Raw genomic sequence first — 13,504 nt, 5'->3', positions numbered from 1 at the left:
GAGCTCAGTCGGTTCTGGTATAGACGGACTGGATCAAACTGGATCAGTAAGGCACTAAACAGCTCTGATCAGCAGGTTAAACATCTGCTTTCCTGTTAATGCTCCAACATGTGCATGGATGGAGAACACCACAGGCTCTCCACCAAGTCCAGGCAGCTTCACTTTTGTTAAAAAACAAGAGACATATTAGGGGTGGAATGTCTCCTTTAAACCCGGTGCTGATGCTGGGCTGGTTCTGGAGAACAACCATGTTGGTCTGAGTTAGTTTCAGGACCTTTTTCACGTACGCTAGAAACACCAACCTGGTGGTTTATGTGGGGGATCACACAGCACTCCTGGACTACACAGACCTGATGCCACACTGGTCCTGGTGACCAAGTTGAGGGGGCTAACCAAGCTAACAACGGGCTAACTGCCCTAACGGGGCTAACCACGCTAACAGGGCTAATCACACTAACAGGGGGCTAACCAAGTTAACAACGGGCTAACTGCCCTAACGGGGCTAACCACGCTAACAGGGCTAATCACACTAACAGGGGGCTAACCATACTAACGACGGGCTAACTGCCCTAACGGGGCTAGCCACGCTAACAGGGCTAATCACACTAACAGGGGGCTAACCATACTAACGACGGGCTAACTGCCCTAACGGGGCTAACCACGCTAACAGGGCTAATCACACTAACAGGGGGCTAACCATACTAACGACGGGCTAACTGCCCTAACGGGGCTAACCACGCTAACAGGGCTAATCACACTAACAGGGGGCTAACCATACTAACGACGGGCTAACTGCCCTAACGGGGCTAACCACGCTAACAGGGCTAATCACACTAACAGGGGGCTAACCAAGCTAACAACGGGCTAACTGCCCTAACAGGGCTAATCACACTAACAGGGGGCTAACCATACTAACGACGGGCTAACTGCCCTAACGGGGCTAACCACGCTAACAGGGCTAATCACACTAACAGGGGGCTAACCAAGTTAACAACGGGCTAACTGCCCTAACGGGGCTAACCACGCTAACAGGGCTAATCACACTAACAGGGGGCTAACCATACTAACGACGGGCTAACTGCCCTAACGGGGCTAGCCACGCTAACAGGGCTAATCACACTAACAGGGGGCTAACCATACTAACGACGGGCTAACTGCCCTAACGGGGCTAACCACGCTAACAGGGCTAATCACACTAACAGGGGGCTAACCATACTAACGACGGGCTAACTGCCCTAACGGGGCTAACCACGCTAACAGGGCTAATCACACTAACAGGGGGCTAACCATACTAACGACGGGCTAACTGCCCTAACGGGGCTAACCACGCTAACAGGGCTAATCACACTAACAGGGGGCTAACCAAGCTAACAACGGGCTAACTGCCCTAACGGGGCTAACCACGCTAACAGGGCTAATCACACTAACAGGGGGCTAACCATACTAACGACGGGCTAACTGCCCTAACGGGGCTAACCACGCTAACAGGGGGCTAACCATACTAACGACGGGCTAACTGCCCTAACAGGGCTAATCACACTAACAGGGGGCTAACCATACTAACGACGGGCTAACTGCCCTAACGGGGCTAACCACGCCAACAGCACTACCCATGTTAACAGGGGGCTAACCACGCTGATGAGGCTGATCATGCTAACAGGGCTAATCACACTAACAGGGGGCTAATCACGCTAACAGGGGGCTAACCATGCTAATGATGGGCTAACCGCCCTAACGGGGCTAACCACGCTAACAGGGCTAATCACACTAACAGGGGGCTAACCATACTAACGACGGGTAAACCGCCCTAACGGGACTAACCAAGCTAAAAGGGCTAATCACACTAACAGGGCGCTAACCATACTAACGACGGGCTAACTGCCCTAACGGGGCTAACCACGCTGATGAGGCTGATCATGCTAACAGGGCTAATCACACTAACAGGGGGCTAATCACGCTAACAGGGGGCTAACCATGCTAATGATGGGCTAACCACGCTAACAGCGCTACCAATGCTAACAGGGGGCTAACTACGCTGATGAGGCTGATCATGCTAACAGGGCTAATCACGCTAACAGGGGGCTAATCACGCTAACAGGGGGCTAACCTTGTTAATGATGGGCTAACCACGCTGACAAGGCTGATCATGCTAACAGGGCTAACAGCCTTGTTGTAGTTTCTCTCAATCGGTCATTTCTATGCAGTTAAAGCTCTGATCAGGATGAAAGATGTTTCCAGACAGAAAAACCTGGATGTAGCAGCTCCTCAGATATTTTTTTACCAACAACTACACCCCACTAGGAGCTGCCAGCAGAAGCTTCCTTACACAACCCTGATCTTCGGAAGTCCACGGTTCCTCTCCAGATTTTGCACCTCTGCAGTATAATGCTAATAATCAGTCCTAGAAATTCTAATCAAGCTGAAGGAATAAATACAAACTGCAGCAGCATCGCTGAAAGAGTTCAGGGCTCCAGTTTCACAACATCAGAACCAAAAGAGCACCGAATGTCCAAATAAAAAGCTCTGGGTCGGAAAAAAAGAAAAAGAAAACAAAATCAGATGTAGTTATTGGATCAGAACCTAAAAATCCTGAATTAGAACATTTCTAGTTTGAAAGCATTATATCCAGTTGTTCCAGAACCAGCTCTAGGGTTTTACATCCAACTCAGCTTTTCAGCACCAGAATGGTCTGCAGTGACGCCCGATTTCATAAATGCTGAACAGAAACAGCAGCTGCAGATTACCCACAATCCTCAGGGGCAATACAGAACCACATCATGGTCAGAGTCATACAGCAGGTCGTCAGAACCAGTCATACGGGCCAATCACAGCCATGAAGCTCAGCAGTGATAACCAGAAATCCTCCACCTTCCTGACTCAGTCTGTCCTCCTGAAAGAGGAATGTGGGAGGCAGGTAAAGGAACACACACACACACACACACACACACACACACACACACACACACACACACACACACACACACACACACACACACACACACACACACACACACACACACACACACACACACACAAACACGGACATACAAAGACACACACACACAGTAAGTTTAGAGCTAGAGCCAACACTGAGGTCCGATCAGACGTGGACACACCAAGAACCTGGAGGAGTTCCCTCTCTGCAGAACATCCCACAACCAGTCTGGTTCTGCACTGGTTCCAGTGCAGTTTGTAGGAGTGGAAACTGGAAGCATACAAGTTAAAGCCACAGCAGTAAAACGCGGCCAGCAGCAGACAGTATGCCTGTGTTAGTGTGTGTGTGTGTGTGTGTGTGGTCCAATTAGATGGTTTCATCCACTGGGTCACCGTGGAAACGACAGCCAGGCCACGGGGCCAAACACGGACCCAACAACTTTATAGGTGGTCCTGAGAGAAACATGAGGCTGAAACCATAGCGAGGGGGAAAAATGGCCTAGATGATCGGCTGAAGGAGAAGGTCTCTCGCAGGACCCTGAAAAAGCTTCAGAAAGAACCTTTAATAAGAACCTCTGAGAAAAAGATAAGAGGAAACTCTGGATCCCAGGAAGGACAATGGAAAACCCAGCTCCCAGAGTGAAGGTGGACGGAGATCCAGCAACAAGTTGAGGCAGGAAGGAATGATGAAGGGTTTGTTCCACAGTGTTCCTCAGCCTCTTTGAACTGAGAACTGTCCTTCAGCTCTGACGTCTGGTTTAAAAATCTGCCTCCTGAAGCTCCATCAGAGCCTGGAGCTGTGCGGCTGTAATCTGAGCCAGGCCGATCCGAGCTGGGCTCAGGGCGGGGTGGGGGTTCTGGGCGACATATGGGAGAGATTAGAAGCTGCAGACTGGCCGGCTCTGTTTGAAGGTCCATCAGAAAGTTCTGAAAGTCAGACGTATCGAGTCACGTCGAGCTGAAAACAAAGGCAGCGATTCGTCTTTCAGCACATGCTCACGTACGAGCAGAAAATGGAATAACCAACACAGCTGGCGCACAGTCCCTGAACGCACCACCGAGGATGAAACAGAACAGCTTATGGATGAGAAAAACAGGACATAAATGTGAAAATGGAAGCAGCTGCAGGAGTAGATGTACCTGAGCTGGGGAGGAAACCTTAACCTCCAGCTGCTTCTTCTGCAAAATAAGATATTAATTAAATTAAATAAAAATATGACCTTGGTTCAGGTTTAAGGTCCTTTCTGTAGAACTGTTCTGGGTTAGATGTTTTAAACATCTACTACAGAAAAGCAGGAAAGATTAAATGTTTTTAACATCATCATCATAAAACTGAGGGATGCTTCCAGGAGCTTTTGGGTTTATTCAGAACCAGGCATGTTCAGAACCAGTCTGAAACTGACTGGATGAAACCCATGGATTAAAAATCCACCTTTTATGGCTGAAAACTTCTGACTCTGCCGCCCTGAAACAGAGGATGTAACTCATGCTCCTGGTGAAGGTGAAGAGTAAATACGAGGATGATGTTTAGAAACACCAGCAGGGGGCGTTACCCAGTGAGCCTGACATCTCAGGTAGGAGACATCCTGACATGTCAGATAACATCACAGTATGGAAACACAACTTCCTAATTAATCACAGCATAGAACAACAGGTCCAACCTGGCGCTGCTCACAATAAACTGATGTGTTTAAGACCACAGATGATTTATCCCACCACACACGACCCAACTGCTCAGAACCAGTGCCTCCACAGCTTAAAGCAGCTTTCAGACGGATTTCCACACATTCCCGACCTTCATCAAGGAACCTACACACCCAGATGGAGAAGAAGCCTTCAGGCTGGCTACAACCAGTGCTCCTTCTGCTCTCCTCCACTGGAGCCATTAATCAGACCAGATGACGGCTCCAATCGCCCAATCAGAACCTGCAGTGAAAGCCAGGAGGCATCCTGATTGGCCAGCTCAGACTCAAGCTCTAGGGTCAAAGGTTAATCTCCTCATATAGCAGACTGGGACAGGAGGAGCTAATCAGGGAGCAATCAGCAGATATGTATGTTTTCATACCTGACTGGAGACGCCATGGCACAGCAGAGAGCAGGACGGCACACGGCTCCATGGGAAATGTAGTCTGGAAAACAAACAGAAATGAGGTTAGAAATATAAATATATTTAGACTAATGCTCCTAGATCTCTGAACAAAAACCAGGACCTCCTTTAAGTCCCTGCAGGGTCTGTGTGAATGTGCTCCCCCATCAGCTTATTAATGCAGCTGTGTGTGTGTATGTGTGTGTGTGTGTGTGTGTGTGGAGATAAGCGGGGCGGTGTGGCCAACAGCTGGAGGAACCTCCTCACACAGAGGCCTCTTTATTGGACGGCAGAGAACTTGTCAAAGCAGCCGTTATTCATCGAAGGAGGCTGACGTTGAGTTAATGTTCACTCTGTTGCAGCCAGACAGGAAGCTGCTCTAAAACCCTTCACAATAAGAGTCTACATGGTAAAGGTTACAGAGCTGTGGGTCAGTTTGAGCAGACAGGCTCTGAATGCACCACCATCCACCCTGACCTGGGAAACATCCTGAGGAAAAGCTGGAGTCACCACCAGCTTGTGTTCAGCTGGGCTCCAGAGGAGAAGAAGAAGAAAACAACCAACGGCAGCAGAGGTTCTGCTGCTGGATTTTTACAGCAGAACTGAGGAGAAAGGTTTGGGAGAAATACCTGACAGACATGTTCCAAAAACCTGAAACTCTTGCAACAACCTTCAGGTTTCTAACCAGATCAGCAGAACCTGGGTGTCGGCAACAAAGCAAAAGGCAATGAAATCACAGTCTGATCAACCTCTCCTTACGGAGATTTCTGGGGAGGATTTGAGCTCCAACGTCTCCAGGCTCCTAAAGAAAAGATCATGTCATTTCTGACACTTTCCTTGTTCCAGATCTCAGCTAGAAAGTGGACCAAACCCCGCTACTGAGGAGTACAATCTGTACTGCGGAGCGTCAAACATGGCTGCCATTTGTCTTGTTCTGGATGTTTTTATCTGCATCTTTGAATAAAATCAAAGCTGCCGTTTCTGCAGCTTGTAGTGAACAACTTTCTGCTGCAGATGTTAAACGTGGACAGCTAAATAAACCAGTGAAATGAATTCCTGTCACCCTGCATCTCATTCAGAATGGAAACAAACAGAAAGGAGGTAGAGCTGTAATAAAATCTGCTCCATGTTCTCACAGACAAGTTTGAACGTTTTCCATCGGGCTGATTTTTGCTGACTCAGTAAAATAAGGACAGCTGACCGAGCAGCAGCTGCAGACGACCCTGTCAGATAGTGATGATGATGTTCCAGATGTTTTAGCAGAGCTCATGGCTGTTTGCTCTCTGCAGCAGATCCAGCAGTTATTTAAAGAGGAAGAAATGCAGGAACAGGAAGTCCAGAGAGAATCACCAACCCTAACCCTAATGACTTCCTCCTGTAAAACACGTTTAACCTGCACACACTGATCTAAATCAGCACGGAGACATGGACACAACCAGCAGGACCGGGTGCTGAATGAGATCTGCTGGCTCACATGCAGAAATAGTTTCTCTCCTCATGGATGTTTTGCAGGTGACTCTGAAGCATCTGATCAGCAGACTATTTCCTGTAGCATCAGCTGACCTGTAGCTGAGAGCCAATCAGAAGAGCCATCTTATGTTACATTTAGAGGACAGGTGTGACGCGCTGCTGACCTCTGATTGAACCTACACATGACCTCTGACATTAAAGCAGATCTTCTTTGGACCTCCCTGTCCTTTATTCACCGTTTTATAAATCAGTCATTCTTTATATTTTTATGAGACCAACAGATCATTTAACTAGTGGTTGCAGAAACTTATAATAAAATCCAGATTTCCTCCAGACACGAAGAAGATGATGATGTCATACAGATGTGCTTTCAGGTGCCAGGAAGCAGGATGATTCATCAATCAAGGTTGTTTTTGAGATTGTTTGATGGTCCATCACTTCCTGTAAACTGGTGCTTCTCAGCTTTAACCAGCTGATGAAAACCTCACTTTATTCTCCACATCAGAACCCAGGAGCTGCTTCCTTTAGAAGACCGTCGCTGGACTCAAACACGGCGGATTATCGGCAGCGCGGCTCCGACGGTGAGGAAGATGAATTCCTCAGCTGAGCTGATGAGTGAGATGAAGGTGTGAAACAAATCCCCTTCGTAGAGGAATGTAGGCTGAGACAGAACATGAACACACAGACCAGACAGATCATCAACAGAACTAATGTCTTAAAGTTCTGCTGGGACTCTGGACTGAGGACGCCTCGCTGCCGGGACACAGGGCGACTCGGAGCTACAAGAACCACCAGAACTCCAACCAACCTGTAGCTCATCCCAGATTCTGTCTACTGATCCGAGATAAAAATGGATCCTCTGTTTAATGGAGTTAGTCCTGCTCTGCTCCCACACCAGTCCGCCCCGTAGTGAACTGGTTCCAGCAGAGGTCCGGCTCCGTCTGAGCAGTGTTTATGGATTTACAGCTTTAATAAAGCTGCAAACTGCCGTGTTCCTGAAAGGAGGCAGAGCCGGGAGGCTGCAGGCAGGAAGTGGAGGCCGACTGCTAATCGAGGCCTTCAAAGCTGACGCCGACTCCAAACCCAGCAGCAGAAGAAGAAAGCAGAGGAATGATGTGGAAGCTGAGCTGCAGCCAGGGAGCGGCGCTGCGTTCACAGCAGCCAGGAGCTGCAGGAAAACTCAGCGTCATGAGCTGGAGACATGTCTGGACCTGGCTGCTGCCTGCAAGAACACCAACCTACATGGAGCAGAAGCCATGTTTCCCTCCTGGTTGAGGACCAACAGAACCATCATGTCTCCACAGTTATCGCCAACCTTCATCACACAGCTCATCCAAGCAGATGCTTCAGATGTCAGAAGATTTTCTGAGGTTTGGAGAGTTTTCATTAATGAAACGGAGAGATTCACCTCAGATTCCAGATCATCTGCTTCTTCTTCACGGCACTGATCAACAAGCTGGAAGCAGAGTTTCCAGAGAAAGACGTTCATCCACAGCTTCTGTCCCGTCGTTCTGCTAACCATTGCTGCTGATCTGAAGCTTCAGCTGCTCATATTCCACCAGCCAGCGTTTACCAGAGCTCCACGAGGAGGCTGGAGCTCAGCATGTGGTCTTCATCACTGGTTCACCTGGAAACTTTGGTTGGTCGCTAATTTTACATAAAAACCTTTCTAACCAGAATCCAGAAGACCATCTTTAGAAGGTCTGCTTGCTCCCCATACCCACCAGCATCTCCTGGACACTGGATCTACTGGCAGCCATGATGATATGTATTATGATGAGTTCACCTTTCCTCTCTGACCTCTAGGATCTCAGTCACTGGAAACAAACCCTGGGTATGGGAGTTCTGGCCCGCCGGACCAGCCCAGCCAGGTTGATATATCATCAACATGCAGATCAGGACCAGGATCCATCACACCAAGCAGCTCCAGTCTGGCTTCAGGCCAGAGTCACAACATCTCAACGTGGCCGCCCAGACGGGTCAACATCATCTATGGAGAATAAAACCATCTGCTGACACAGAAATCCTCCTAATCAGACCAAACATCTACAGAACATCTAGAAAAGACCAGAAGAACCAAGCAGAGGAATGATTCTGCTCCTCTGGTTCACTGCCAAGCTACAGAGATCAGACCAGGAGGTTCATATCTGCTGCATTCAAGGTCTCACATCTCCAGTGGTTGAAGGTTTGGGTCCCTCAAAGCTCCAGCTAAATTCTCAACAATCCACATCTACAGACAGCAGCAAGAAGATGTCTGCAGACAAATTAGACTGATGTCCGATTGGAACCGGTTCCTCTAGACTGCAGGAAAAATCTGGAACAAGCTCCTCAGACCAATCAGCAGGAAGAGTAAGGAGGTCTGATCCTGGAGCAGCTGGGTCAGGGTGGAGGTCAGGGGTCACAATCACGTCTGAGAAACCCCTGCTAACATCAGGGAGGAGGATTACTGGAGAAGGGAAAGATAATCCTCTGATCGGATCAGAACTTTTCATTCCAGACGAGAACTGATGATGGTCTGAGTGATTAATGACAGAAGAAACATTCAAGTCCGTTACGGCGCTGAGGTGATCCAAGCTGCTGCAAACTCCTCACTGCCTTTACCATCCAGATGGTTCTGAAAGTGGCAGTGCTCCTTTATCTGAGCTTTGACAGGACACAGAGTGGGTCAGAACCGCTGCTCCCCTCTGAGCTGCAGCTGGGATGGGCTGGGTCTATTTAAAGCAGAGATCGATACCATTTCAGGACAAACTGGAGCCACTTAGACAGAACATGGATGCTGGGTCCACCTACAACCCACACCAGGCTGGAGAAGGAAGAACAGGAACCAGAAACCCAAAAGAACCTCAGTCTGGGTGTATTTAAATGACCCGGAACAAAGACGAGACCTGTTACTAGTTTCTGATTCTTTTCTGTAAAAGAAAAGGTCCAAAAAAAGATGAAGAATTTATTTCTGACTCTCGCTCTGATATTTAGGAGCAACAGAATCCCGGTCCACTAATGATGGGTTCAGTTAATCAGAACTTCTGTCTGTAGAACAACCCTGTAACGGGTCAGGACACAGACCCGCTGTATGGACCCGTATGTCAGTCAGCTGTGGTTAAATGAGACAACCCTGCAGAGAACAACCAGCCTCTGAACACACAATAGAACATGAAACCCATAAAGTCAGCGAGCAGAACCCCGACCCACTGTTTGGGTTTTAACTGTCATTCAGCCTGACTAACTGATGGAAATCTTTACTGGTTCTGTTAAACTGGATCTGGATTTGAGCAGCAGAGTGGATATTCCTGCTCCAGCGTTCTCCAAACATCCAGCAGGAGAAGAACAGATGGAGGAGGTGAAGAATGGCTCCTCTGTGCTGGGCTGCCATTTACTGCCTTTATTTATCTGCTGAGCTGCAGCGCAGAGGCTGCAGGAGGAAGAGGAGGAGGAGGAGGAGGAGAGGGCTGGATTGCATGTTTTCCTCCTCGGCTCAGCCACTCTGTCTCCAGGTCGATGGGGGAGGAGGGGGAGGCAGACGGGAGAGAAGCTGGAGACTGAAACCTGATCTCCTCCCCTCCTCCACTGCCACCTCGCCACAGAGACTCCCTGAGGAATCTGATCCTCGCTCTGGAAACTCACTCTGAGGGAGGAGCAGGAAAAGAAGCGAAGGAGAAGAGATCCCAGAGTTTAGCCTCCGAGACTGGAGACACTCCCAGGAGGAGGAAACCCGAGCCGAGCAGAGAAAGAAAGATCTGCTTCTCCATCAAGACCTGGCCATCAGGAGTAGTTCTCCACTAGACTGGTCCGCTCCCAGTTCAAACGTCTGGACTCGCTTTATAAGAATCAATGTGAACAGAACTCAGACAGACCCATTACTGACTCTCCAATCAGAGCGCTGACCTTCAGCCGCCCCGGCAGAGACCACGCTGCAGCCGGTGGGGCCCGCCGGGTCAGGAACCACTCCAGCTGCAGCCAGTGGGGCCCCTCTGTTGACCCGTTCCAAGTCCACCTAGATAAAAACCCAACTCAGAGGTTCTTTTCACAAACATGTTCAGTTAGTTTACTAAATGTTCTTCATTATTACATGCATCCCAGCAGAACCGCCTGTTGGACCATCCTTATTTCCAACAGCTGGTTGTCCTTCAGAGTTGTTTCAGATTTGAAGCAGAACTCAAGAATGTCCAGTTGTTCCGGTTCTGGACAGCAAATAGCTCCTACATCCAATCATGGTTCTGAGTTTGTAAAAAAGCCGAGAAACAAAAAGTCCAGACCGCTTCGCTCCAACAGAACATGTGACAGGAGGTTCTGCTCATAGAAAGCTGGGTGATCATTTCAGTAGTTCAGTTCTGCAAAAACCTGGAGGACGACCCGGAATTTCATTCTTTAGGGAATAAGATTTAGTAAGAAAAGACACGGAGGAGGACATATGATGGTGTGGGCTTGCTGGAAGCAGAGGTGGTAATGGGTGGAGTCTGCTACCTTAATGGGTGGAGTCTGCTACCTTACTGGGTGGAGTCTGCTACCTTAATGGGTGGAGTCTGCTACCTTAATGGGTGGAGTCTGCTACCTTAATGGGTGGAGTCTGCTACCTTAATGGGTGGAGTCTGCTACCTTACTGGGTAGAGTCTGCTACCTTACTGGGTAGAGTCTGCTACCTTACTGGGTGGAGACTGGTACCTTACTGGGTGGAGACTGCTATCTTACTGGGTAGAGTCTGCTACCTTACTGGGTGGAGACTGGTACCTTACTGGGTGGAGACTGGTACCTTACTGGGTGGAGACCGGTACCTTACTGGGTGGAGACCGGTACCTTACTGGGTGGAGACTGCTATCTTACTGGGTGGAGACTGGTACCTTAATGGGTGGAGACTGGTACCTTACTGGGTGGAGACTGGTACCTTACTGGGTGGAGACCGGTACCTTACTGGGTGGAGACCGGTACCTTACTGGGTGGAGACTGCTATCTTACTGGGTGGAGACTGGTACCTTAATGGGTGGAGACTGGTACCTTAATGGGTGGAGACCGGTACCTTACTGGGTGGAGACCGGTAACTTACTGGGTGGAGTCTGCTACCTTACTGGGTGGAGATCTGGTACTTAATGGGTGGGAGACTGGTACCTTACTGGGTGGAGACCGGTACCTTACTGGGTGGAGACTGGTACCTTACTGGGTGGAGACTGCTATCTTACTGGGTGGAGACTGGTACCTTACTGGGTGGAGACTGCTATCTTACTGGGTGGAGACTGGTACCTTAATGGGTGGAGACTGGTACCTTACTGGGTGGAGACCGGTACCTTACTGGGTGGAGACCGGTACCTTACTGGGTGGAGTCTGCTACCTTACTGGGTGGAGACTGGTACCTTAATGGGTGGAGACTGGTACCTTAATGGGTGGAGACCGGTACCTTACTGGGTGGAGACTGCTATCTTAATGGGTGGAGACTGGTACCTTACTGGGTGGAGACCGGTACCTTACTGGGTGGAGACTGCTACCTTAATGGGTGGAGACTGGTACCTTAATGGGTGGAGTCTGCTACCTTAATGGGTGGAGACTGGTACCTTACTGGGTGGAGTCTGCTACCCCAGGTGTTGCTGCTAATTGTTTTAGTGAGTTCTGGAGTCCATCCGGCAGCGGGAAAATGACCCAGATCACAGGTGCTGGGTGGGTTAGGAGAACCACATAAAGAACAGGTCGGATCATTTAAAGCAATGGAGCTGGTTCTAACTGTGTTGGGTCAGAACAAACTGGAAAACCCAACATTCAAACACAGAAAGGCTGTTTGGATGGCTAGAACCGGTCCAGCTCAGAGGGTCCAGTTGCATGGTGGCAGGTGTTCACTCGTCTCATGCCTCACAGTAACCCGACAACAGGAAGTTCCTCCTCCACAGCTCCAACCCTCCCAGTGGGATTTAAACCAGTACAGAACCAGAACAATGACTGAGCAACCATTTCAAATCCCAGAAATCAATTCTCAGGTTTGGTCCCTCAGTAGATATGCTGGACCAGAGATAATGCAGGAACATGAGGCTGCTGAGCTGATTTTAGGAACTTCTGGAGCAGAAAATAAAGTCCAGATTCATCATCAAACATCTGAACATCAGCAGCTTCAGAGGAGAACCAAGTTAAAGTCAGAGCAGAACAAATGGGTTCTTCTCCAGGATGTTCCTCCTCATATCAGAACTGCATGTTCCAGAAGCTCTTAGTGTTCCTCAGAGTGAGTGACTATAAAACATCATCAGAAGCTAAACGTCCTCCAGCAGAGCAGGAGGACATCCCATCTGAAATTTGACTGTTTGGATTCGCCTTTGAGAAGAACCAGTGAGACTCTCAAGGCTGACGGAAAATTAAGAGTCAGTTTAACCCAAATAATTATTGTTTTTCTGAATCTGGCTCCTCTGCACGGCCTTGATGGCTGGTTATCTTCAACTTCTCCTGGAAGTTATGTAAACATGACGCTGTGCTCCCTCTGCTCCCTCCCTTCCCTGAGGACATCTGTGGACCTGCTCAGAACTTTGTGGCCGGTTGATGAACATTACACCGTACCATCAAGGACAATGGTCTCTGTGACAGAGCTTCATGGACTCACTTACACACACACACATGCTCCAGATAAACATATACACCTCCTCACACCACCTTCACCGTTCCCGGCATGATGTTGTTTTGTCAACTTGTTGCTTCTTTGTTCTGAGGTTTTTTACAATCTCAAACTGTATCCTGCTAAGGATAAAGTGTGAAATATGATTTTTTTCCCTCTACTTACCTAATGTGGCCTCTTTTCTCATCTAGCAAGGGCAGCGCCTGTGAGTTGGCAGCAAAGCCTCGGTGACCCGTCTCCCTTGTCTTGTGTCATGATGTATGTTTGGATGGGTTCTACTGGACTTCTAATTTCCCCTCAGGGATCAATAAAGTATCTTTGAATTGAATTGAATTGACTGAGGTAAATGGTCTGCATTACCATGACAACTGCATCAGGTAAAGGAAGACAAGAAACAGGAACATTTCTGATGTGATAAAAACAAACTCTGGAGC

General features: G+C 48.8%; 1 protein-coding gene across 1 annotated transcript in view; it reads right to left on the bottom strand.

Moving 5' to 3' along the window:
- The window catches only part of bmpr1aa (bone morphogenetic protein receptor, type IAa), a 38,711-nt gene that overhangs the window by 21,767 nt on the left and 3,440 nt on the right, over positions 1-13,504 (bottom strand). Inside the window, exon 2 of the mRNA XM_047350926.1 lies at positions 5,000-5,063. The gene's annotated coding sequence lies outside the window, so the exon portion shown is untranslated. The remainder of the gene's footprint in view (positions 1-4,999; positions 5,064-13,504) is intronic.

This window comes from Girardinichthys multiradiatus, chromosome 22 (assembly GCF_021462225.1).
Source record: "Girardinichthys multiradiatus isolate DD_20200921_A chromosome 22, DD_fGirMul_XY1, whole genome shotgun sequence".
Lineage (NCBI taxonomy): Eukaryota > Metazoa > Chordata > Actinopteri > Cyprinodontiformes > Goodeidae > Girardinichthys > Girardinichthys multiradiatus.
Note: the sequence above shows the minus strand (reverse complement) of the source record. Positions and strands in the feature narration are given on the sequence as shown.